This window comes from Cavia porcellus, unplaced genomic scaffold (assembly GCF_034190915.1).
Source record: "Cavia porcellus strain 051 isolate PalLab524CR breed Dunkin Hartley unplaced genomic scaffold, mCavPor4.1 scaffold_16, whole genome shotgun sequence".
NCBI classification, from domain to species: domain Eukaryota; kingdom Metazoa; phylum Chordata; class Mammalia; order Rodentia; family Caviidae; genus Cavia; species Cavia porcellus.
Window position 1 is genome coordinate 59702603 of NW_026947499.1, and position 25502 is coordinate 59728104.

Genomic DNA, 25502 nt, shown 5'->3' on the forward strand with positions numbered 1-25502 from the left:
AAGGCTGTACCAGTCTACACTCCCACCAGCAGTGCAGGAGAGTTCCTTTTTCCCCACAGCCTCTCCAGCATTTGTTGTCGGTTTTCTTGATCCTGGCCATTCTTTCAGGAGTGAGATGGTATCTCAGTGTGGTTTTAATTTGCATTTCTCTAATGACCAATGATGATGAGCATTTTTTCATGTATTTATTTGCCATTTGCATTTCTTCATCTGAGAGTTGCATATTCATCTCAGATGCCCATTTTTGGATTGGATCTTTGAATTTCGGAGGTCTGAGTTTCTTTAATTCTTTATATGTTTTAGACAAGAGGCCCTTGTCTGAGAGAGAGTTCACTAAAATCTTTTCCCAGTTTGTGGGTTTTCTTTTCACTATGCTGGAGATTTCTTTTGACATGCAGAAACTTTTTAATAAGAGGTGGTCCCAGTTATTGATTCTGGGAAGTATTTCCCGTGCGGTTTGAGTCCTGTTCATGAATTCTTTACCTACTCCTATGTCTCCAAGGTTTCTACCTATTTTGTCTTCCAATAGATTTAGTGTTTCTGTTTTAATATTCAGATCTTTGACCCATTTACATTTTAATTTAGTACATGGTGATAGACATGGGTCTAGCTTTAGTTTTCGGCAAATGGAAAGCCAGTTTTTCCAGCACCATTTATTAAAGAGACTGCCATTCTTCCAGTGAACCTGCTTGGCTCCTTTATCAAAAATAAGGTGGTTGAGTGTGTTCGTAGTTGTGGTTGTATCTTCTAATCTATTCCACTGATCTTCAGCTCTGTTTTGATTCCAATACCATGTTGATTTTACTACTGTTGCTTTGTAGTATAACTTCAAGTCAGGGATTGTGATGCCTCCTGCTTTGTCTTTGCTGCTTAGAATTGCCTTTGCGATTCTAGGTCTCTTCTGGTTCCAGATGAAATTTAGGAGTGATTTCTCTAGATCTATAAGGTATGTTGATGGTATTTCTATTGGGATTGCATTGAATCTGTATAACAGTTTTGGGAGAATGGCCATTTTCACAATGTTTGTTCTTCCTATCCATGAGCAAGGGATGTCTTTCCATTTTCTGAGATCATCTTCAATTTCCTTTTTCAGTGCATTATAATTTTCACTGTATAAGTCTTTCACTTCTTTCGTAAGAGTAATTCCTAAATATTTCATTTTTTTGCTTGCTAATGTGAATAGTCCAGTTTCTCTTATTTCCCTCTCTGTAATTTTGTTGTTCGTGTATAGGAATGCTATTGATTTCTGAGTATTGATTTTGTATCCAGCCACATTACTGAATTTATTTATTGTATCTAAGAGTATTTCAATGGAGTTTAGGGGGTCTTCTATGTAGAGTATCATGTCATCTGCAAACAATGATAATTTAACTTCTTCTTTTCCTATCTTTACCCCTTTTATTTCTCTTTCTTGCCTAATTGCTCTGGCTAGTACTTCCAGTACTATATTAAATAGGAGTGGTGATAAAGGACATCCTTGTCTTGTACCCGATTTTAAAGTAAAGGCTTTCAATTTTTGGCCATTTAGTATGATGCTGGCTGTTGGTTTGTCATAAATGGCCTTTATTATATTGAGGTAAAGACCATTTATTCCAATTTTCTGTAAAGTTCTTATCATGAATAAGTGTTGGACCTTATCGAAGGCTTTTTCTGCATCTATAGAGATGATCATGTGATTCTTATTTTTGGCTTTATTGATATGGTGGATTACATTTATTGATTTGCGTATGTTGGACCATCCTTGCATTCCTGGGATGAATCCCACCTGGTCATGGTGTATAATCTTCTTGATGATTTGCTGGATCCTATTTGCCAATATTTTATTGAGGATTTTTGCATCTGTGTTCATTAGGGAGATCGGTCTATAGTTCTCTTTTATAGTTGGGTCTTTCTCAGGTTTTGGTACTAGAGTAATATTTGCTTCCAGGAATGACTTAGGAAGGATTGCTTCCCTTTCAATTTCATTGAATAGTTTGAGGAGTGTCGGCATTAGGTCTTCTTTATATTTCTTGTAGAATTCTGCAGTGAATCCATCTGGGCCTGGGCTCTTCTTGGTGGGCAAGGACCCAATTACATTCTCAATTTCATTAGCAGAGATTGGGTTATTCAACAGTTTTATATCCTCTTGATCTAGCTTTGGTACTTCATATGCTTCTAAGAATCTGTCTATTTCTTCTGTGTTATCAAACTTTTGAGAGTAGAGGTTTTCGAAATAGGTGTTGATGATCCTCTGTATTTCTATTGGGTCTGTAGTGATTTCTCCTTTTTCATTTCTTATTGCATGAATTTGAGCTTTTTCTTTCCTTTTTTTAATAAGGTTGGCTAGGGGCTTATCGATTTTATTTATTCTTTCAAAGAACCAACTCTTTGATTCGTTGATTCTTTGGATTGTTTTCTTAGTCTCTATTGCATTGATTTCTGCTCTGATTCTTATAATTTCCTCTCTTCTTTTGGCTTTGGGCTTGACTTGCTCTTCTTTTTCTAGCTGTTTGAGGTGTAGCATCAAGTTATTTACTTGTATTCGTTCTGTTTTCCTGATGTGGGAACTCAGTGCAATAAATTTTCCTCTCAGAACGGCTTTCATTGCATCCCACAGATTCCGGTAAGTTGTATCTGCATTTTCATTTTCTTTTAGGTATTGTTTAATTTCTTCTTTAATTTCTTCTGTGACCCACTGATTACTCAAGAGTGTGTTATTTAGTTTCCATGTGTTTGCGGAATTTTTGCAGTATCCTTTGTCATTAATTTCTAATTTCAGAGCGCTATGATCCGATAATATGCAAGGGATGATTTCAACTCTTTTGCATTTGCTTAAATATGTTCTGTGAGCTAATATATGGTCTATTTTAGAAAATGATCCATGTACTGCTGAGAAGAATGTGTATTCTGATGTTGTTGGGTGGAACATTCTGTATATGTCTATCAAACCCATTTGTTCACAGGTGTGATTCAGTTCTGTTATTTCTTTGCTCATTTTCTGTCTGGTTGATCTGTCCCTTGCTGTCAGTGGTGTATTAAGGTCTCCTGTTACAATTGTGTTACTGATAATTTGAGTTTTCATTTCTGTTAATAATTGTTTTATATAACTGGGTGCTCTGGAGTTTGGTGCGTATATATTTAAGATAGTTATCTCTTCCTCTTGGAGTTTTCCCCTTACGAGTATGTAGTGACCTTCTTTGTCCTTTATGGTCATTGTTGGTTTAAAGTTCACGTTGTCTGCAAACAGAATGGCTATTCCTGCCTTTTTATGGATTCCTGCTGCATGAAGAATTGTTTTCCATCCTTTGACTTTCAGTCTGTGAGTATCTTTCTGGGTTAGATGGGTTTCCTGTAAACAGCATATGGTTGGATTTTGTTTCTTGATCCATTCTGCTAGTCTGTTTCTTTTGATTGGTGCATTGAGACCATTTACATTAATGGTTATTACTGTTAAATGCTGGTTAATTGTAGGAATGTTATCTCTCTGCTGTTGCATCTTTATCTTTCGGTTCTGTTTAATTATTTGCTTTGCTTAGTGGTTTTTTCCTTTGTGTATCTAAACTGTCTTTCAATATTTTTTGCAGGGTTGGTTTGGTGTTCATGAAGTTCTTCAGCTGTTCTTTGTCATGGAAGTATCGTATTGCACCATCTATTTTGAATGATAGTTTTGCAGGATATATCAGTCTTGGTTGGAAATCATTTTGCTTTAGGATCTGGAATACTTCACTCCATGCTCTTCTTGACTTTATCGTTTGTGCTGAGAAGTCTGCTGTGATTCTGATAGGTTTTCCTTTATAAGTGATCTGTCTTTTCTCTCTGACAGCTTTTAATAATCTATTCTTGTGTTGGATTTCTGGGATGGTGACTATTATATGTCTGGGTGTAGTTTTATTTTGGTTATGACTGTTTGGAGTTCTATATGCTTCACTGATCCTGATGTCAGTTTCTGATCTCATGCTTGGGAAATTTTCAGCTATTACTTCTCTAAATATCCTCCTGACATCCTTCATGTTGTCTCCCTCTCTTTCATTAATCCCTATCATTCTTATGTTATTCTTCTTTGCATCGTCTTGCAGTTGTTGAATTGTTGTTTCCTGGTTCCTTGTTATTTTCAAAAGATCTTTCCTTTCCTGTTCACTAGCTGCAATCCTGTCTTCAAGGTCTGAAATTCTATCTTCACTTTCATTAAGGCGGTTTTTACAACTTTCAGTGGAGTTTTTTATTTCCTGTATATCTCTGTGCATCTGCATTATGTATTCTGTTTGTTTCTTATATTGCTCGTCTAGGGATTCTATCTTTTTGTTTAGTTCCTCCAATTTTTTATCTGTGTTTTCTTTAGATATATTTAGAATCTCTTTCATTTCTTTTATCATTTCTTCTTTTATCTGGGATATTATTTCGAGTTTGAATTTCTTTAAAGCTTCCTGGAGTTGCTTGTCAATTTCAGTGGCTATTGTGTCCGATACATGAGGTGGATGGGATATATTTTCTTCTATATACATCGCTCCTAGGGTTTCTTGAGATGGGCTGGAGGTTTGAGGTTGTAATTTGGTCTTTCGTTTTGTCATTTTCCTATATTTCTGTGTTTCAAGTGTTACTTGAAAGCTTCCTCAGGATCTGTTGAAAATCCCCTTCTATGTTTGGAGCTACTGGGACTCTGGCGCCGCGCTACTCCAAGCCATTAGGCCTACAGAACCAGTGGCCCTCCTCTGCCTGCTCAGAACTCCGCAGTTCCAGACAAGCTGGGCCTCAGGGACACTGTGCGCCCACCTGCCCCTTGGAAGCTCCACAGTTCTTCAATCGCAGCCGGGTTAGGGTACTCACCACAGGCCGCAGTGCTTCAGGAACCTGTGGACCCTCCCTGGTTGCAGAGATATCCACAGTCCTCCAGACACGCAGAGAGGCCAGTGAGGGCACCCCAGATCTGCCCAGCTCCTCCTCTGCAGACCTGTGGCCAGGCGCGGCAGCTAAACAGGCTGGGCTAGGCTGGTAGTGTGGGCCAGCCCACCTATTGGGAGCTCAGCAGGTCTCCAAATGAAGCCGGGAATGGGGAGGCTGATGTGGAAGCCTTAAACCCACCTCTCTCCTTCACTGCACCTGGAAGCCTGAGGGAACTCCAGCAGCCTGGGCGCAGAAATCCAGAGTCCTCCAGACACGCAGAGAGGCCAGTGAGGGCACCCCAGATCTGCCCAGCTCCTCCTCTGCAGACCTGTGGCCAGGCGCGGCAGCTAAACAGGCTGGGCTAGGCTGGTAGTGTGGGCCAGCCCACCTATCGGGAGCTCAGCAGGTCTCCAAATGAAGCCGGGAATGGGGAGGCTGATGTGGAAGCCTCAAACCCACCTCTCGCCTTCACTGCACCTGGAAGCCTGAGGGAACTCCAGCAGTCTGGGCGCAGAAATCCAGAGTCCTCCAGACACGCAGAGAGGCCAGTGAGGGCACCCCAGATCTGCCCAGCTCCTCCTCTGCAGACCTGTGGCCAGGCGCGGCAGCTAAACAGGCTCAGGAGCTGAATTTTAAAACTGAGTTTTCTTTAAAGTAAAATGTCATTATTGGTTAATTTCCCTGGTGATAATTTTCACTGTATTTTCAACTTGCTGAATTTGTCAATATTCGAAGACAAAATAGCATAATGAGCAGGAAAGAATGCTTAGTTCTTGTGCCCTCTTGACAGCTGCTTCTGTACTTCTAAAATGGGGATCGGTAACCCTGGGAGCCCAGGATAGGGTGGCAGTGAGCCTACAGAGAAATGGTGCACACTGCGGAAGCACTGAGCTTACCAAAAGGCTTGCGGTAAGTGCCACGCAGTTTAAAATGTCTTCAGGATGTTAATACAATTCATTTTTCAATTGACATAAAAATGTTCATATTTATGGGGTACCATGTAAGGTTTCCATATGTGTATCTATTGTGTTCAAATTGGGGTAAATCCATCTGTCTCCTCACACATTTATCTTTTTTTTTTTTTCCTAATAGAAACATTCAAAATCTTTTCTTTTAGGTTTTTAGGACTGTATAGTACATTGCTTAAAAATCTATAGTCACCCTACTGAACACCAAAACTTCTAACTCTTAACTACAAATTGGTATCTGTTACCTACCTTCTCTCATCTGAGAATATTTTATACAATTTTAATATTTTACCATAGTGTTTAAAAAAACAAAAGGATTAAAAAAAAAATCCTGGAGGCAGGCAGCGTGGGCCGGACTCCTAGCTATGCACCATGAGCCCTGGCGTGGTGGGCCCGCTCTGGGAAGCCTGTTGCTGTTTAATGACACTGAGCACTTGAAACCATGCTTTCCTGCAAGAGCTGTTGACTTTCAAGAGGAATCTATCTTGAGGTAAAAATAAATCTGCTCTTCTGCTTATGAAAGAACCAAAATGACACAGTTCCCAAACACTGTCACTCCTTTGTGTTATTTAGTTAACTGATTAAATATGGCGCCACTGTTATTGTGGGCACGAATCCCTAAAAGTGGTGGTCCTGGATGATTGCATGTGTCCCTCCTGTGAGCACCTCCCCAGCCTGCGGACCCAACTGCTCTGCATCTATTTACAGAAGGTAATTTATTAGTTTACTTGTCTGTTTCCTTTGGCTGCCATGAGAATTCAAAGAGTGCTTGCCACATGATAGGCACTCGATAAATATTTTCTGAAATTTTTTAAAAAGAGCAAAATTAAATGATGCAAAGTCAGAAAAGGATAAACTGAAAATTTCAGAACCTTAGCTACTTATCCTTGTTCAAAAGATCTAAACAGTTCCATTTTGTGAACCTCTTTTCTCTTTCAACTGACATTTCTGTCTACAGTTTAGAAGACACTTTGTTCTTCTTAAGTTTATTCCAAAAAGAAAATATGTAAACTGAAAAAGGAACAACAGTACATTTTCCCCCAGAATGTTGAAACGGGAAATGGACTATCTTTAAAATCTCATACAAATTATATTATACTATTTACCCTACTTACATAAATACTAATATTATAAATGGATTAAAAGAAAAAACACGCAATTTATAATGTTATTAGTTACTCTGATAGAAATTAAACTCATTTTCTTCTGAATGTTAGAAGGCAAAGTTAACATCATTAGCAATGCAGCATATGAAGAAAACATTCAGATATGGTTGGTTTAAAGACCTCTGGAGCTAAAAATGCAACTTTTCAGTTTTCCTGGAAAAATCTTCCTTTGCAACTACATGGTCAATAGAAGCCTACAACTCTCAACAGATCTTAATCATTAGAGACCAGCACTTCACAATAGACATTGCTAAGGCTTGGGCAGATGTCTCCAAGAGCCCATGTGTTTATAGGTGGGGTCTTGGGCAGGTGACTGAGTCAGGGGGTGCTGCGGCCCACTTGCTGTTAAGAGGCGGGGCCTAGTTGCTGGGTGCTGATGGGGAAGGGTAAACCTCCCTGCCAGCCTTTCCCTCGTGATTGCCTGATTGCCGTAAGGTGGGCAGCTTTTCCCGCTCCAGGCCCTTCCAGCATGGCTTCCTGCCTTGGAGCTGGCCACCTAGGGACTAAAATCCTGAGCCAACATAAACCTTACTTCCTTTAATTTGCAGGTGTCATTTTGTTCCAGGAATGAGAAAAATGATGAAGACGATATCATCCACAGAAATCTTTTGTTAGGACATCAAGAGATGTCCTACTTATCATTTTAAAATTTGCTTTTATCAGCACCATAACAGTTTGAGTTTTTTTCTTTTTTTTTTTTCTTTTTTTGGTACTGGGATCGAACTCATGACCGCGGGCTTGCAAGGCAGGCGCTTGTGCCGCTGAGCTGAATCCCCGGCCCTCAGTTTGAGTTTTTAAAAACATTCAAAATAGGGGGCTGGGGATTTAGCTCAGCAGCATAAGCTCCTTCCTTGCAAGCAGGCAGTCATGAGTTCGATCCCCGGTACCAATAAAAAGGAAAAAGACAAAAAATTTAAAAAAATAAAAACATTCAAAATCTCAATGATTTTTGTATAGAAATAGAAAATTGACCCTAAAATTTATACACAATCTCAAGAGACTATGAAGAGCTAAATCAATCATGCACAAGAACAAAGCTGGAGGTTTCATGCTTCTGATTTCCAAAACTTATGACTAAGCTACACTAATCAAAATGGCATGGCATCATCATGACATATAGATCAACAGAATAGAATAGAGATTCTACAAATAATCCCTTGAATGTATAGTCACATGGTTAGCAATCATTGAATTGGGGAGAATATTTTCAACAAATGGCAATGGAAAACTGGATCTCCACATGCAAAAGACTAAAGTCAGATCTTTTATAGCATTTAGAAAAACTATCTCCATTAATCAAAATTCAAGAATTAAAGTATTACAACTCAGAAAATATGGAAAAGTGATTCATAATGTTGAATTTGGCAATTATATCTTGGACATGATACCAAAATCACAGGCAAAAGACAAAAACTAGATAAATTTTTTTTTGTCAAACTTAAAAACTTCCCTGTGTCAAAGAACACATGAACTGAGTAAAAACACTCATGAAATGGGAGAAAAATGTGCATCATATAGTTGGTAGAGGTGAGTATCCAGACTATTAATGGACTGATACATCTCAAAGATAGTTTTTAAATGGGCAAATAATAGACATTTCTCCAAATAAAATATACAAATCATCAACAAACACACGAAAAGATGTTCAGTACCACAAACCTTTAGAGAAATGCAAATCAAGATCGCAATTAGATGATACCACCTTACATCCACTGGATGGCTATTACCAAAACAAAACCAAAAATAACAGGAGGAGTTAGTATATGGAGAACTCGGAATACTTGTGTAGCATTAATGGACGTGTAACAAGGCACAGCCATTATAGAAAACAGTATGGAAAAAAAAAAAAAACAGCACGGAAACTTCTCAGAAGTTAATAACAGATTATCATATGATGCATCAATTCTGCTTCTGAATATACACTCTAATTGAAAGCAAGGACTTGAATAGACATTTGTATACCATGTTAATTCCTGCATTATTCACAACAGTCAAAAAATGGAAAGAACTCAAGTATCCATCAACAGATGTGTGAATAAATATGTAAATGTGGTGTACATACAGATACAGATAATATTATTCAACCGTAGGAGGAAAGGAAATTCTGACATGTGCTACAATATTTATAAAGCTTGAGCATGTTATGTCAGGTAAAGTAAACCAGTTATTAGAGGATGAGCCCCCTGTGACATCACTGGTGTGAGGTACTCAGAGTAGTCAAATTCACAGAGACAGAGAGTAAAATGGCAGTGGCCAGGGGCAAAGGGGAAGTGAGGAAGGAAACCAATCATTGGTTAATGAGCACAGGGTTTCCTATTTAGGCGATAAAAAAATTCTGGATGGTGATGAGTTGCAGGGTGCAATATACTTGATGCCACTGAACTGTATACCTAACAATAGCTACAATGTTCAGTTTTACATTAGTATATTTCACCACAGTTTTTATTTTGCATGCTTTGTTTGTTTCATTGCACTATGAAGTTCAGGTGGCCTCAAACACGTGCCCCTCCTACCCAGCCTCCCCAGTGCTGCAGTTACAGTCAGGGGCCACCTCTTCTGGCTTATTCCAAGTTTTGAAAGATTCAAAGTAACTCATTCACCTCCAAAAAGTTCAGTGAGGAGGAGAAAATTAAAATCATCCCCAGTCCGTTCTCTGGAGGTTATCATTTTTTTAAGAAAAATAAAAATCATGTAACAAACTTTAAAAATATGGTGGTATTTCCTTGTGATTAGTCATCTAAAATCACCGTCACCCACAGATTTAAGTGTATTTTTATTACTTAAGTGGTTTCCTTCTTTTTTTCTTCTTTGCACACTTTGGGATATTAATAGTAAAACAGCTGCTGTGTCCTGCATTAGAAATTAGATAAGGTCACCGGTTCCCTCACGCTGTGATGCTACCGTGTATAACTTCTTCATTTCCAAAAGTCTGTAAGCTCTTTGTTCAGGGTTAACTCGTAAAGACCTATTACCAAACTGCCCACTTCTACGTGAAATCAGATGGGGTCCAGCTTCTGGAGTCAGGAGGAGCAGTCATTACTGTGACACAGCTTGAGGAAGTTTCATAGATGTTTATCCAGCTCAGTACATTTAATCCTCTCAGCATAAACCAGCCAGACAGGATGGAGAGCAGGCAGCTTCTGCACAGCTCGGTCTGTTTCGGCCCGGTCCTCCTCACCTCCTTACTCCTTCCTGTGTGTGCCTCTTTTCTAGCTGCTCTCTCTCTAGAAGGCATTCTTCTAGCTCAGCTGCAATCCTTCCATGCAATTTTGTCTGGAGGTGCTGACCGCAGGGTGGCCCTGCCACAAAGCCCATGACTCATCCCAGGGGAGAAAGGACACCTTTTTTGGTAGGGACAATGTAGCCGGGCAGAGGGCAGGATGAGTCACAGGCAGCACTGTGCCTGGCCCCAGACTCTGATTGGGCTCAGCACTCCACCTATGCCCCGGGAGGTGGGGGCGGTGGTTGGATTGCAATGAAAACCCCACATGAAAGCCGGAGGACCAGAAAATTAGAATTCAAGGTATCACAGCGTCAGCGGGATGGGATGGGGAGGAGCGGGCTCTGTCCCCTGCATCGTGCTCTCTGTGTAGCCGGCCTGGGTGGCCTCTGAGGAGGCCGTGGATGGCAAGACCCTCCCGGAGAGAGGCCAGGTCTCTGCCCACTGCCCACCTCCCACCCCAACTGCCCGGGCAGTGGCCGGAACAGGAGGACAGGCGACTCGGCTGAGGCAGTGGTGTGGTGGCCCAAGAAGCCTGGAGAGGAAGGTCAAGGGGCCCAGCAGGAAGGCAGCCACAGCTTGATAAAGCCTTTGATCTTATTTTTATCTTCAGGCTGGTGAGAGCTGAGAAGTATGGGTAGTACTTTTTCAAAAGAGAGACTATTTTAAGCCAATGAGACAAAACTATGTGATCCATATAGAATTTATGCACAGGTTTACCTGAAGCACATAAGGTTGTGCTTTCTGATCTATTCAAGTTAGCTTCTGCCCTAAAAAAATTTCTGTTTGTAACATGCATTCGACCAACTTAGCCAACACCGCAGCTTAGTTTTATTGAGCAAAAAACAAAACAAAGCAAAATCTCAGTAATTCTGAACACACAGGGAACATCACGGGATAGCATAAAAAAAATCTAGAGTCAGCACTTTAAATTGTCTTCAGGATTTGAGAATAAGATGCATCCCCATAATGCCACAAAATTTTTCTCTACTTTAAAAAATATAACAGACAGACGTTAACATCTTTTTGAAATCTCAGGGTGGTTGTTATAAATATCAATTTTCTGAGGTATTGAAGATACATCATTGTTAAGTAGTATCTGAACTTAGTCACTTTTTGTCTGTTTCAGGATACATGTTCCTGATGCGGTCTTAGAGCTCGTTAGAGATGAGTGTGGTATAGAGACGGGCACTGCAGGGTCTTGTATTGGAAACAAGCATGTTAACTGCTGTAGCCGCCTTAATGGGCAGGCTTGCCTGTGGTCTCAGTCCCTTCATCCACCAGCCCTCAGGAGTCACAGCAACTGTGGCTCTGAGCTTTTCTGTAGCTGCGGGACTTTGGTCAGGTAGGTGGCTGTGAACTTCAGTTCCCCAACCGGTGTGAAAATGAAATACAGTGCGTGGCACACATTACATGTCCAATCCAAAGCAATTTCCTCCTTCTCTTTCCTCTTCACTGCAGTCAGTGGCTGATGTGGACCAGCTGGATCTACCGGGTCACATTAACAGCGCTTCTCACAAACTGAATCAAGAGGTCGAAGGCTAAGCTCCTTCTGCCTTTTTAAAATCCTTTTGCTGGGATTACAGGCATGCGCCACCACATCCCTGCCTTTTTCTTTTTTCTTTCTACCCTCTTCCTGGTATTCTATTTAAAACTCAGCATCAGTGAAAAACAATGTTAAGTAACACAGCTTGAACTCACTGTGCCAAAAGTAGGCATTGCCTCTGGATGAATAACACAACCAGGCAAGCCCTCCTATTTAAGAATATAAATATTTTTAAAATTGCTTTTTAAATATTTAACAACGTCGTTAAGTTTGTTTAAAGATTGTTAATTCTTAGAATTCCTTTAAAAAATGTTTAACGGTAGTCCTCTAGAGTTCCTACTTGGAAGGTCTTTTTTTAGAGAAAGGAGATCCCCGAAAAAAGCACAAATTCCTCTACAAATTGTGATGTGCTGACTGCTTTTCCCAGACAGCTGCTGGCCTTGGAAGGCTATGAGTCCATTTGAAAGGGTCAAACCACCTTTTCAAAGAAAAAAAATGTAAATTTTATCTGCTCATAACATCATCTTGCCTTTTCAGCATATTCAAAATATTTTACACAAGAGCGCGTCACACGTGCTGTTACAGAGAGTCCCCGTGCAGCAGCCGGGGCTGTTCTGCAGTTTGAGAGCAGGCCCAAAAGTTGTAGAACTTCCTTTTTAGGTGCCCACACTTCCTGCTTCGCAGTCCTTGCCGCCCTGTAATCACAGTTCCTCCTTTGCTCCCTCCCTGCAAGACTTGGTGCAGGAGCCCCTTGTTCCAGTCCTCTTGTCACGTGATACCTGACAGCTAGGCGCTCAGTGACCCTTTCTCAAGCCAATGCGCTGTGCGTATGTCCATCCATCTGCCTCCTACTCAACCATCCACAATGCCTTGTGGTTCTTTTTCAAAGCATTTACAGTTTCCTGAGGACAGATCTACTTTTTAAAAAGCTACCTTCTACCTTTTGCCAGAGAAAGTTTAGATTCCAAAAGGTACTGGCTTATTACGTTCATGTATATTCACAAAATCCCAATTAAATCTTCTTGGTTGTTCTGCTTCCTTATTGTAGCTGAACAACAAATGGAAATTGACTTTTATTATTCAAAATCGAGTCTCATTTTTCGCAGTAGTTATATTCTAGAAAGTTCTCACAAATACTGAATTAGCAAACATTGAATCATTGGTTCTGGGAAAAATAGCTTCCTAATGAGCTCTCTGCACGCTGTTTTCATCAATCATTAATTTTTCTGTTTAAAAATACATTATTTAGTGTAAATTTTTGATTAATTTAATATTAAATGCCCTGTCAAGGATACCACAACAAGGGCCGGGTGTGATGGCACACACCTGTAATCTCATCAATCCAGGGGCTGAGGCAGGAGGATTGCTGTGAATTCAAGGCCATCCTGGGCTACATGGTGAGTTCAGGGCCAACATGAACTACATAGTGAGACCCTGTCGCAAAAAAAAAAAAAAAAAAAAAAAAATTAAGAACACTACAACCAATGTCTGGAGGAAACTTAGATAAGAGGTCTAGTTTCACATCACAGCCTTCTTAGGAACACTGGACTTCGGCACTAGGCCTGGGGCCATTTTAAACACCAAAACTTCAAAAGTATCACACCATGTGGAAAATAGAGTGCCAGATATACCACGAAAGACACTTAGCTATGATGAGCTGAAATGAAACAGCAGAGCAAAACCTCGTTCAGTTCTTGCTGGGGAACATGTTCATGAGGCAACTCATGATTTCTGGCCTTCTGCACATAACAAAGAATGACTGGACTATTATATAAAGAAAATTTAGCACATAGGAAATTCAGAGATACAGAATCTGAAGACAGTGAGGATCATCTGCATTTCAAAGCCAAGAGGATCATCAGAGAGGTATGACAAAATTCCTGCTCATTGAGTATCCATACGGACTCCTCCTTCTCTGTCTTCTTATAGGTTAGAGGAAGTTCTGAAAACAGTTTGTCAGTTGATACATGTAAGAGTCCTTAAAACTATTATACTAAAAATATTAAAATATTCCTATCTCTTAAGTAGGTTAAACAAAGGTTGCTGCACAAACATGTTATCTTTAACAGAAGGAAAATTAGAAAGAGCAAACATTCAGAAATAGTTGAGTAAAATATAGTATATTCAGATGATAAAACATTACACAGGTATGTATGTTTAAAGGATTTGAATGATGGGAAATATCTATAATCGATGTTCAAAATTATATGTTCAATGTGCTTGCAATCACAGAAAAAATACATGGGAAGAAAAATAAAATATTTGAAATTGTCCTTTCAGGTTGGGAGAATTATGAATGACATATTTTTCTTTACACCTTTTGAGTTCTTCTAACTCAGTGTTTTCCAAACTTTTTACAGTTTTGTTCTACTGAGATTTTTAAAATAACCTTTCTCTTACACATCCCCTTATAAAATTTTAAGGTATACATTACTGTATATATATGTTCATGTGTTGTGGCCCTTTTGACTACAATTAACCATTGTACATCTAAGTTTCTTCACCTCTTCCTTCATAAGAACAAATTTTCACTCTGGAGAACAATAGTATGCTCGCTGAAAATGCATGTTTCAAACAATCTATATAGAACTGGCTTCACTTAGTCAGATTTTTTTTTTTTGGTACCGGGAATTGACCCCAAGACCTGCCTCACAGGTAGGCACTGTGCCCGCTGAGGTATATTCCCAGTCCCAACAATCAGATTTTTTTAAAAAATTGTAAAGAAAGCTCCAGATTAAAGGGATATATTCTAGTAAAATATGTGGTCCTCTGGTACTTGAAATTTTGAAACAATTATCTTTCTATTATGCTAAACTTAAGTAAGTAAACATCTGATTCAGTTAACATGAGTCTGGCTCTAGATCTATAATATGTAGTTAGTTTATTTTTCAAGGAAGGATAGAATTCAATTTAATAACAACTATCTTGAACATTGTACCCCAGTGCAACTCTTTTTTTTTTTTTTTTTTTTGGTACCAGAGATTGAACTAACAACTGAGCACTTGCAAGGCAGGTGTTTATGCCTCTGAGCTAAATCTCCAGGCCCCTCCCCCTTTGTTTTTTGAGTGCAACTCTTTTTGAGAGTGTTATTTCTCTTAACTTTAGTCTACATATAAAGAAAAGTAGGCTCAGAGAAATTCAATTGTTTGCCCAAGTTCACAGTATAGGTAAGAAAGAGTTATCCAGTTCCAACACTCGATGTTGCTGTAGGGTCAGTACCATCCCTGTGAAAATACGAGGTAAGCACAAAGCAAGAGGAGTCCGGGGACGGAAGCTCTCTGGTTGCTGCTTCCGGTACTTACATTCAGCCACCAAGGATGCTTCCACCATCTGGTCCCATTTCCCTACACTACAGAATCTGATTGACTTGCCATGATCTTGCCAAAATTTTTGGAGCATTGTCATTCTTTTAGGAACTTCCCGAAGAACTGCACACATGAGTCTGCGGGCCAGGGCATGTGAGGCAGTGAACCCCATCTTGTAAACCTCCCTCCCCACTCCGGGGACCTCTGGCCAAGCGGCTGCTGCCAGACAACCCCCCTGGGAGGGTGCCTTCTTGCATTGCACTTTGAAGTGGATAAAATATGCACTTGTGGACATCTGTCTGTTATTTCCCACACTCTAGCTTTGTTCTTTTTTATTGCCAAAGAATTCTATGGATGATGTCACTTTTCTCTGAACAGAACAGGCCATCACAGCTTTTCACTGACATAATTAATTATCTGTAGCTTGATTCCGGGCCAGAAAATTCTCAGGGCAGAGCCCCTAAAAGAATTAGCTCTACTGCGCTTGCTATTCTTAAACTTTTAAAGAGACAGGGTAGCATATCTTTTTTTTTTTTCTCAGACACTGATAATGGTATTTTTGTTCAGTGATATCAAGTAACAGAAAGTAAACTGAAGCGCTATTCTGTGATTGCACAAGGAAGACCTCGGTTCAATGGGCACCAGACTCCAAAGGTCACTACAGATCAAGTACACAAAGCAGAGCTTTTAGGGCTTAGTCTTAAAGAATGCATCACAATTACTGAATAGACTCTTGGGGGGAATCCTGTGGATCTGAAGCCAGAAGAATGATATCGAAACCAAAGCTAACCATGCAAAATTGTCCACAAGGTGGAAGGCTTAGTTTATCAATAACAAAAGCCAAGACAACATATTTAAACCTTATAAGTGATAAGAAATTACCAGAATACTGACTATATATTTTGAGAGTTTTCAGATACGTTTTTATAAGAGCTAAAAGAGCACACTAGCCAGTACACCAGAAGTCTTTTCTCTAGTGGATTTCAAGGTTATGTAAATGAGCTGTTATTTGTGGCTTTCAAACTGGGGCTCTAGTAGGGTGACCCACATTGTAGAGGGCACAGAGCAGTGGAGAGGTTAGTTAGGTACCTGCCTGTAATTCTAGCACTGTTTTTATAGGTGAGGGTTATTCTCTCCACTTTCTCAACTAGGAATTCTCTCCACTTTCTCAACTAGGGTGGGAAATATATTTTGAACATGCATTTAAATACCCACCCCCGCCAAAGAAATTGTTATCTATCATTTTGTAACTGAGGGATATGAGGCAGACACAAAGAAGTTCAACAGTTTATCGGAGCATGCAGCCGGTGAGAGCTGTCTAGGCACCCAGCTCCACAGCAGGCCACTTTAGCATTTGTTATGGCTTGCATCTAGATGCCCCCACAAAGCCTCTTGCAGACCTGAGTAGGGCTTTTCTGAGGTGGCTGCATCTAGGGTTTGTACTGCTGGGATCCAGGGTACAATGCAGGAATGGATTCACAGTGTAATGCTAGAATTAAGGGTGTAAATGATAACGTATAAGGGACAGAAAGTCTCACAATTTACATTAAAGCTCTTTATTTATTTGTCTTTTTTTTTTTTTTTTTTCTTTTTGAGACAGGGTCTGTCTGTGCAGTTCAGGCCAGTCTTGAGCTCACTTTAGCCCAGGCTGGTCTTGAATTTGCAAGGATCCTCCTGCCTCAGCCTCCGAAGTGCTGGGATTACAAGCATGCACCACCAACCCAGCTTGTTAAAGTTCTTTAGGAAAGAACTTTTCTTGACCATGGTAAAATTGACAAAACGGACCAAGATCCCCCTAGTTTATTTCAAACTCTTTGTCTCTCCTCTGTTCTTACTAGGCTACTAGGCCAGACGTTATTGCTTCAGATGATTGATCTTCTCTGACCTCTGCTGAGTTTTTGTGTCAGGAAACTTATCTGCACTGTCAACATCATGCTTTGTCACCCATGAGTGAAGGGTCAGATGGCAGCATGGTGATGATGACTGAATAGAAGAGGCAGGTGGGTGAGGTCAGTCAGCCAGCGCTGCCAGATTTCTTTGCAATGACCTCATCCCTCCACATTCAACAGTGGCCATTCTTGTTAAGTAATAACATAGAGAAAAAAACAACAGACACCTAATCCGTACCTGCAGATGTTATTAGTTAGTCTGCGATACTAGCCACTGAAACCTGCTCTAAGATGACCCTGGCTCTCATGAGAACCTGCATGCCCAGGAGCTCAGCAGTGAATAGTTTCTCTTCTCTCTGACATTAAAATAGCAGTCTATGAGAATGGCAGAGATGGCTAGCATATGATTGGGGGGGCACATTATAGGGTTTCTTCTTGCTCTGATTACTACTTCTAGGTGATTCTATTTCCTGCCCAAAACATACTAGCTTTGAGACTCATGTCATCAAGTAATATCAGTGAATCTCCTTCCCTTTGTGCCATCCTGCCCCGAGTCATTCATTCTGCTCTCTTCCTAAAGGAATTTAGCTTCCAGATCACTATAATTCTAACCTTACTTTTGTCAGATTTCTACGTGAGTTTAATATTCCCTTAGGTGATTATTCTGATTTGTTTGTTTGTTTGTTTTGAGACAGTGTCTGGCTGTGTAGTCCAGGCTGGCCTTCAACTCACTGTTGTAACCCAAGCTGGCCTCAAACCCCCAGCAACCCTTCTGCCTCAGCCTCCCAGGAGGATTATAGGTGTGTGCCACTGTGCCCAGATGTTCTGATATTTTAACCTCTAAACTCTCTGAACTTTCTCTCCTAATGACTCTGACTTTACACTGCTTCAGCCCTCACTTCTACAGTCACACCCTAGTCCCTGTCATTATTATACAAAGTTACAACCATCTATAATTTCAATTTACCATCATCTCCTATATTTCCAACCCACTTTATCTAGAACCATAAATCCAACAAGGCTTTGATTACAATCCGTTGATTTTACCATTTTTTCTGGTCTCCACTTTCCCTTTTTCAATCCACTCGCTTTCCTTTTTCAGTTTCCATTACATTCATGATCATTTTCATGTCCCCTCTTTTGGTCCAGCTACAGCTTTGACTCAGTCTAACTCCTCATCCTGAATGCTTGATCCTATAGCAGGAGAAAAACATCTCATGCCTGCTGATGTCATCTTGAAATCATGATCACCTGGCTTGACTGGCCTGTCAGTGCCCTCCACACGCACACACACATAATCATAGGCTGGCCATCTGTGCCACTCTAATATCTGTTATTTTATAACTTCTGCTCCCTAGTGAAATTTTTCACATATCTATCCCTGGATTACTTTGCTCACCAAGAAATATCTAACAATCAGGGATGAATTTCCAGTCTCCCGCCCTCTCCATATACCCAAGGCATCTTAGTCCATATGTAACCTCCTTGTGTTACTAGAAGTGAACGACATGTGCCTCTAGTTAATGCTAACTCTTCATCTTGTCCACTCAATCCCATCCTCTGAGGAATACTTAAGACATTGCTGTAAGCTTTCACCCTTCCTTATTGGGTCTCTCCACACCACATCAATCTTCTCAGCAAGTAAATGTCATAACAAGATCTTCTCTTGACTTTACTTCCTCCATAACCCCATTTCATTTCTTTTCTTATGACAAAATTCATCAATCCAGTAGCTTTATTATCTCTAGAACTGTCTCTTCTCCATTGAGTGGGATTTACAGAGTCCCCTCCAGTCACGTTTCTGCTGTTAGCACTCCTCTTGAGCCTCTTATCAAGGCAAACCAGGGGCATTCTGTTGCCAAACCTAAAGGTTGGTTTCCGTTCTGCATTTCTCTTGATCCATCAGCAGCAGCTAACACTTTTTGTCTTTCTCTCCACCTTGAAAAGTTCATGTTGGCTCTAAGACACCTTCCTTTGTTCATTCCCGTTCTGCCTCTCAAACCGCTCATTCTTCCTCACCTTCGCTGATTCCCATGATTGCTTCTGCATTTTCCCACCTCCCATGCTGGAATTCCCAAGGCTCAGTTCTTTGACCTCTTATCCCTTTTGTCTAAATGCATTTTCTTCATGATTTTACTCAGTTTCTCCTAAGTTGCTCATGTCTGGGTAACTGACCATTCTTTCACTTCTTCAGCCTTCTAATATCTGTGTGATCAAATCCTACTACTAAGTTCTTTCTATTTGAAATACATACCTAGTGAGCCTTCTGTTTTCCTGACACAGCCATGACTCCTACAACTACCATCTACAAAAAAGTGGCATAATTTAAACCAAGCTGAATCCTAGATAGAGTAATATTTAAATGGGACCACTTTGGAGGGAGGAAGCTAGAAGATAATTTGAAAGATGTTTCTCATAATCTAAGAATGCAAAGGGATTTCTTTCTCATTTTGACCCACATCAAAAACCATAAAAGATGGATATCTGAATCATAATAGTAATTATAAATTCTGAAAATTTTCCAAAAGCAAAGTTAAAATAAAAATAATTACATAAAATATTTGATTTATAGCATATATGACAATGAAATAACTACTACATCAAGAGCACTTATTAACTAAAAAACACCAACAATTCAATAGAAGAAAGAGCAAAGAATAAGAACATACTATTAAAATTTAAGAAAATATAAAATCTCTAAAAATAATGAAGATATGTTCAATCTCATTCATGAAAAAGATATAAATCAAAACTAGCAAGAGATGTTCATTTCACCTTTCAGACTGGCAGAAAAATTATAACATCAGATTGATAAAACAATGGATGTATTATGTCAGCAAGTGTGAAAAAAATGACCCAGTAAGGGCAATTTAGCACACTCTAGTATAAATGTACATAATTTTAGCTCATTGGTTACACTTCTGAGAGTTTAACCAAGAGAAATTCTTTTGCATGCATGATAACATACCTGCATAATGTGATCGTGCAGTGTTGGTTATGACAGTAAAAATCTGAGTATAGCTTAAATATCCATCAAGAGGAGACTGGAATATATATGACTACTGTATATTCTACCATGCAAAAGGATGTAAAATTTCCATACATTCTAATAGGGAAAGATTTCTAAGACACACCTGATATCTGAAAAAAGGCCTAAGATGTGATACGTACCGACTCCTAGTGATGAATGTATTCATTATGTACCACAAATATGTACTAGTAAAAAAAAAAAAAAAAAGAAAATAGTCCAGTTCCACCATAGGTATGATGGTGCATGCATGTAATATGGAGTCTGGGAGGCTGAGGCTGGAAGATCACAAGTTTGCACCCAAACTGGGCAATTGAGCAAGGTCATGTCTCAAAATTTAAAAAAAATTTAAGGGGTGAGGGATGTAGTTCAGTGTGAAGGGCGCAGATTCAAAGCTTAGTGCAAAACAATAGAATACAACAAAAAAAAAAACCAATTTCACAATAGTGCAATTATATATTTCCATTATGTAGAGAACAAAGAGAATATACACATATCATACTTGCATATATTATAACCTTTTCTAACCTTTCAACCATATGTGTGAATTAATCATTTAAAGTATTAAATAATAGAATTATGTTGTCATGTTTTGCCTGATGTTTGAACTCTGGTTCATTACTAAATCAGAACATGATGACATCTGTATGCTTGTTTTGTATTTACAACATGAATCATGAGCATGCATTATAAGATTCCCCAATGGGAGAAATAAAGGCATGGCAAAAGATAAAACTCTCCAAACACCTGGACAGAACGGAAGTCCTCTCCCATGCACCCTAATAAAAACATGCCAGGAAGTTCTAACAAATAATGGGATATGCTTCTAAGCACTGGCGTAACTGTATGTGTTTTTGTGGAGAACTGCTTTCCTGCCTAATGACCTTCACTCTTTGTGGAAACAAAGTTAAAAATAAAGTGGGACAAATATCAATACATTGTCCTCATCAGTCAACCTGGAATGAAGGACATCTGATGTCTTTTCCTCAAATCATTTGCATAATGTAGAATGATTTCCAATTTAAAATGGCTCCCAATTCTCCATAAAAAAGGAAGTATTCAGGGGGTTTCAGGAAGGTCAGTGAAGATGAGACCAGAGAATTGGTGGATATGGAGAGAGATGCAGCAATCAGAGGCCAGCCCACGAGAATCTCTCAGGCCATAGGGAATTTCTGAAGGTTTTAAGTGGAAGAAAGGCTCCGTGAATTATGTATGTTTTAAAAGCCTATTTTGCTGTGGTGTGGCAAACTTGCTGAAGGGCAACAAGACTGCAAGGAGGTCTTGTCAGCTGGGATGCTGTGAGATGATCCATGTGAAAGGATGCTGGAAGTGGAGCACCGGTTGTGGACATCATGTTCCTGCAGCTATGTGAGGTCAAGGGCTTATTATCCCCCCAATTCTCTCCATCACCATCATTCCACAACTGCCCCCTCAGTTCTCCCTTTGAGAGCTGAATCAACTGTCAGATATAGTAGATGACCAGTGAGCACAACCAAGCTGATGAACCTATCCACTGAGCTGACAGCAGTATGATTCTATGAAGGTCACTGCAAAGAGGAGATATGTTAGAGTTTAGATCTAAAATGTACTCCCTCAACAAAGTCTCATGAGTGTGGGAAGTGACAGAATCATGGGAGTACTATACCTATCAGGGGATTCATCCATTGATGAGTTCAGTAGCTGAAAGCACTTTAAGAAGGTGGGGCTTGGCTGGGGATTTAGCTCAGCGGCATAAGCGGTTTGTCTTGCGTGTGGTGGCAAGTTCGATCCCCGGTACCGATAAAAGTAAAAAAAAAAAAAAAGAAGTGGGGCTTGGTTGAAGGCGGGTCACTATAGGTGTAAGCTGGAAAGGTGTATTCTCCTTCCTAAATACCTCCCTTCACCTGCTGCTTCCTAGCTACCATGGAGTGAGCAGTGTTCCTCTATCATGCCTGTCTGCCTTGGAGCTAACCAACCATAAACTTAATCTCTGAAAACTGTGAGCCAAACTAAACTTCTCCTCCAATAAGTTATGAGTGTCAGCTATCTTTGTCCCAGTGAAGCTGTGACTGTCCTTTGACCGTATGGTTCAAAAGCCTTTGTAATTTGTTTGTTCGAGGAGTCTGCACAGTTTTAAAGATGCCATCTCGAGAATCCCTAGAGAAGCCTCTGTGTAAGCAGAGGTTGATGAGAGAGTCTGGTCATATCTCAGAAGACCAGGATGCTGATAGGAATAAAAATAGTAAAGGCCAGGGTCATGAAGTTTCAGTTGGGAATGAGGACACTGCTGGCAATTGGGCCAGAGGCCTGGTGTGTTTGACTCCGCCAAAAAGCTTGTCTACATTTTATCCACATGCTAAGACTTCGTCTGAAGTGAATTTAAAGATGGCAGACTAATTTATCTGCTAAAAGAAATTTCGAGGCAGCCCAACATCAGGCTAAGACATGATGCTTCCTAATTTAAACACATCTACAGTAAGATGGCAAAAAAGGATAGTTAGTTATTTGAAAAAAATTACAGTTTTTCCAGAAAGAAGGAACCTGCAAAGATGAGACCAAGGAGAGTGTTACTGCTCAAAAGATAGGCATTTTTTAAAAAATCAAGTACTTTGCATCAGGACAGTAGGAAAAAAGGCATCTTGAAAATCAGCAAAATGCTAACCTTATCCCAGGCTCAGAGGTGAGAAAATGTAAACATTTCTTTGAAAAGAGAGCCTCTAAGCTTCTGTGTGAGAACCTAAAAATTCGGTTCCACATCATTCATTTTGCCATGGTTCCCTGGTAGATCCTGCCAAATTTCGTAGGGCTGGTCAGAGGCCCACTCAAGAGAGAGGCCATAAAGCCTTATGATCAGCAGTAGAGCCGAGGCCACACAAGCCCTTTGGAGTTTACATCTCACACAACCTGTCTCGGTGCTACAAAATTTAATGTTTGTCCTGATGCTCTTCTAGTTCCTTATTTCTCTCTTTTGAAATAGGAATGACTGCTCCATGTCATTGTATGCTAGAAGTATTTCATTTTGGCTTTGATTTTTACAGGGACTCATAGCTAAGAGTTTGTGTTGGGTCTCAGAGGAGACTTTGGATTTAGACTTTTAAACAGTGCTGGAAATGAGTTTGGTGAGTCTTAGAGATGCGTAAAATGCATTTGCATAGTGAGATCAATGTGAGTCTTTTGGAAACCAGGGGTAAAATGTTATGATTTAGATCTAAAAGTCACATGTGTTTGGAAGATGATTGGATCATGGGGGCACTGTATCCATCAGTGGATTCAACCAGTGATGAGTCCAGTACCTGAATGTGCTGTTAGAAGGTTGGACCTGGCTGGAGGTGGATAACACTGGACATGACCTGGAAAGGTGTATCTTGTCCCTGACTCTACCTTTTCTTTTTGTTTTCTGGCAGCCATGGGGTGACCAGCTTTCCTCCACCATGCTTCTCTGCCATGATGTTTATACCTCTGGAGCAAGATAATTATGGATTGAATCATCTGAAAACGTTGAGCCAAAATAAACCTCTCCTCTGTTAACTTGTGGATACCACACATTTTGTCCCAGACGCTGGAAATAACACAAGGTGACACTCAAGAGGGAATGAGATCTTACAATCACTACTCCTTATCTCACAGGTAATGAAGATGAAACCTACATCCTTCCCCTTAAGCAATTATACCTAAAGATGGAAAGTGCCATGTTCAGAGACTGCCATTTGTAGTTATTTGGTGGCATTAAACGAGTTTCCCAGTCAGAATGTATACATGTCTTTTCATAGAGATCTTTACTCAGGTATTTTTTAATCATCATCCCTGGCACTTCAAGCTGATATGTTACATCACAACCGTCTAAACTATGTCAGATATTGCAAGATATTAAATATTCAAGATTCATACTTTCTATCTAACCTTGATCTTATCTGCCCAAATGCTTGTCCTTTATAAACTTGAGGGCAAGAATATACATTCTATTAAAGAAAAAAAAATGCATGTTTTTTATTTCAAAACACAGTCTGTCTTATGCATTGTTTTCAGGTTTTAAAAGTTTATTTTCAAATAAAAGCAATACACTGATTATATCTCTGTGTATATATACATCTAAGTATATTATGGGCTGGCAAGAACTATAACATAAAATGCTGTGTTGCTTGCATTTTCCTGTTCTGATTTGCTTTGTTTTATTCTGTTTTCTTTTGTCCTCTTTAAAATAAAAAAAAATGATAAAACATGAAACAGTGGTCTTCAAGACTTCGAACATCAGAGAATGAAGAGTTTTGATCTTCGAGAAGAAGGAAGCAAATTGTGGGCAATAGGACAATGAAAACAGTTTTCACTATGGATGTAATACAATGAGAACACTTCTCATACTTTGAACTACAGCACTGTGCCTAATGACCAGCATTTCAAGATGTTAAAACACAAGCTTTCCCAAGCTTCTCTCTCTCTCTCTCTCTCTCTCTCTCTCTCTCTCTCTCTCTCTCTCTCTCTCTGTGCTCAGGTGCCCTTCACAACCAAGGATGCATTTGCTAACAGCCAACAGCAGAACCACTCCAAACCCTACTATAAAAACCTCTAGTAGCCCTCTAAGCTCTAGTGTGGTCCCCTTTTCTGACTCTCTCACTGTTTCACATGCCATGCACTTCAATAAATTTTTTTCTACATTTATAAAAAATATAGCTATTACATAGCATCTCAAGTAAGACTCATTTAAAGTTCAAAACCCTCTCTTCAATGATCACTCACTTTCTCTGAGGTAAGTATGGACTTGAGCCTGTGAGATTATTTTCTAAATCTGCTCTGGAACATACACCTGGTTTATCACTAATTTTTGTCATGAAGTAACTAATCCCCTTAAAACAATAATGTGCTTTCATTATTACTGTTTTTGAAAGGCAAGGGGAGAGCAGGAAGTCTGCTCAAATTCATGCACATTATTTCATGTTTCCTTCCATGCCCTTGATCAGCAAGTGTTCCCACACATTCACGGCTGCTGTTTTGGGAAGAACCCTAGAAACCCTTTCTTGCCAATACCAACATGTACATTGTTCATGCACAGATTGGGCCCAAACACAGAATTACACATTAGCTGAAGACACTGAGTGGACAGAATTCCTCTTTAATGAGAGTTTATGTCTTCCCTTTTTGTTCTGTACTAATAGCATCGTGAAAAAGATTCTCACCATTTTCATCAGTGCTCTGCTTTCTCTTTTAAATAGGGTCAGTTTGCATGCAAATATCACTCTGCTGACCACTGTCTGATGAATCCCTTAGAATTTTTCATTGTTTTGATGAATGTCTGATGAATCCCTTAGAATTGTCTGATGAATGTCTGATGAATCCCTTAGAATTTTTCATTGTTTTGAGGCTAGTCTATGAGCAGTTTCTGTGGTTCTTCTGAAGTCAAACTTTAAATCCCTTTGGGGCAGTTAAGCTTTGCAAATTAAAAATTGTGTCTACACTTGTAACCATGTCATGGAAACCCAAAATGCCACAGATCACATGAGGTCAGGACACACCCTCCATCACCACTCTGTCCCTGGAGGACCAATA

At 39.7% G+C, this 25502-nt stretch overlaps 1 protein-coding gene and 1 long non-coding RNA gene across 6 annotated transcripts in view; one reads left to right on the forward strand and one right to left on the reverse strand.

The window, feature by feature from the left end:
• Window positions 1–25502, reverse strand: part of Filip1 (filamin A interacting protein 1) — a 223602-nt gene that overhangs the window by 64225 nt on the left and 133875 nt on the right. The window lies entirely within an intron of this gene.
• On the forward strand, window positions 11398–25417 carry LOC106025328 (uncharacterized). Its single transcript, XR_010039913.1, has 3 exons — window positions 11398–11559; window positions 23366–23588; window positions 24189–25417. It is a non-coding gene; the product is annotated as an uncharacterized LOC106025328 (long non-coding RNA).